We start from the raw sequence: 2241 nt of genomic DNA, 5'->3' as shown, positions 1-2241 counted from the left end.
AACCTCAATCTCTTCTCCATCCATCATGGTGCTGCCAATTGGCTCAGTGGTGAGAATCTTTGTCTTCTTGATGTTGAGCTTCAATCCATATTGAAGATTACAGTCCTTGACCTTCTGCAGCAAGCGCTTCAGGTTTGTCTCAGTTTCAGCAAGCAAGAGAGTTTCATCTGCATATTGTAGGTTTTTGATGAGTCTTCTTCCAATCCTGATGCCACAAGACTCCTCATAATGCCTAACCTCCTTAATGATCTGTTCTGCTTATAGATTGAAAAGGTTTGTACACAAGATGCATCCCTGACACACTCCCTTTCTGATTTTGAACAATGCAGTGTTTCCTTGTTCTGTTCTGAGGACTGCTTCCTGGTCCAAGTATATGTTTACATAAGCATAATCAAGTGTTCTGAGATTCCCATTCTCTTCAAGGTTAACCACAATTTGCTGTGATCGACAGAGTCAAGTGTTTTTGCATATTCAATAAAGCACAGATAGATATCCTTCTAGTGAGTTTTGCTTTCTGTGAAGATCCATTTGACATTAGCAATAATGTCTTTAGTGCCATGACCTCTTTTAAATCTAGCTTGTATTTCTGATAGTTCTCTGTCAATGTACCATTCCAGTCAATTTTGGACAATCTTCGGCAGCATTTGCTTGTGTGTGATATTGTACAATAATTTCCATACTCTGTCAGGTCACCTTTTTTTGGAATGGGAATAAATATGGATGTCTTCCGTCAGTTGACCAGATAGTTGTCCTCCAGATTTCTTGGCACAACCTGCTGAGCACATCTAGGGCAGCATCTGTTTGGTGAGATATGACAATCAATATTCCATCAATTCCTGGGGCTTTTTTCCCCCCAAATCCTTCAGAGCAGCCTAAACTTCCATTTATCAAACAAAATATGTTGATTTAGGTGCCGTTGAGTGGAATATAACTCACAGCAACCCTGTGAACAACAGAGCTAAACATTGTCCTATCCTGTTCCATTTTCATCTCTGAAACACCCTTGAGCTTTTAGCTGCAGTTACTGTGTCAATCCATTTCAATGGATCTTCCTTTTCTTCATTTGCCCTCCATCTTTTCAAGCATGATGTACCTTCCATGAAATTGCTTTTCCCAATAACATCCTCAAAGTATGATAGACAAAATTTCATCATCTTTGCCTCCAAGGATCGCTTAGGATACGTCTTCTCCAAGTTATATCTTCTTGTTCTTTTGGAAGTTTATACTCTTCTCCAACACCACAACTCAATGGCATCAGTTCTTCTGGCAAACTTATTATTGTTCAACTCTCAGATGTGTACCAAATGATTGTAAAAACCATGGCTTGAACAAGGCACATCTTAATCTTCAAATTGACATCATTATTCTTCAATATTTTGGAGAGGTTGCAAATGTAATATATCTCCTGATCTTCTGACTGCTGATACCTGAGGTGTTGATTGTGAATCCAAAAAAGGTGATACCACTGAAAATGCCAATCCTTCCCAGTGGTGAAGATCTTTGCCTTCTTGATGTTGAGATATAAACCTCTATCATCACTAGTATTAGAGGGACTAATTATTAATCATTTCCTTGATCTTCTGGAGTAAGCATGTAAAAGTCCTCCTCATTTTCAACAAGTAAGGTTGTATCATCTACAAACCACGGGTTGTTAATGAGTTTTCCTTTGATACCTATGCCACTTTCTTTTTTTGTAGAGTCCAGCTTCATGATTATATGGTAAACATAAAGATTGACTAGGTATGGACAAAGGATACATCCCTAACATACCCACTTCCTGATTTTAAACCATTCAGTGTTTCCTTGCTCCATTCAGACAACAACCTCTTGAACTAGGAATAGATTTCACATGAGCATAATTAAGTGTTCTGGTATTCCTCTTCACTTCCATTTTAGTCATAGTTTGTTATGATTCACAAAGTGAAGCAAAGTATAGAAGATAGAAATTTTATATTAGAAGCATGTACCATAAGGGAAAGATAAAAGACTAATGATAAGCCTTATACTCTTTGAATAATGGACTAACTACAACAACTCTAACAAAGAGCCCTTCAGCCAAATCACCAAAATAGATGAGCTGTTTATGAACAATTTTAAGAATCAACTCATTTTTGTGGTAAGATAGATGATTTGTAAGTAAATGTGAAAAGCTGACTGAGCCAGGAGATAGCTGGTTGTCCAGGAAAAGAGCCTAGAACTTACCTATAGAAATCAGTAAGTCAAATATAATTTCTATAGCTA

The sequence above is a fragment of the Elephantulus edwardii genome, unplaced genomic scaffold, assembly GCF_000299155.1.
Source record: "Elephantulus edwardii isolate Elephantulus edwardi_28Jun2011 unplaced genomic scaffold, EleEdw1.0 scaffold00018, whole genome shotgun sequence".
In the NCBI taxonomy this organism is placed as follows: Eukaryota; Metazoa; Chordata; class Mammalia; order Macroscelidea; family Macroscelididae; genus Elephantulus; species Elephantulus edwardii.
The sequence above is the reverse complement of the archived record's forward strand: the minus strand, read 5'-3'. Positions refer to the sequence as shown.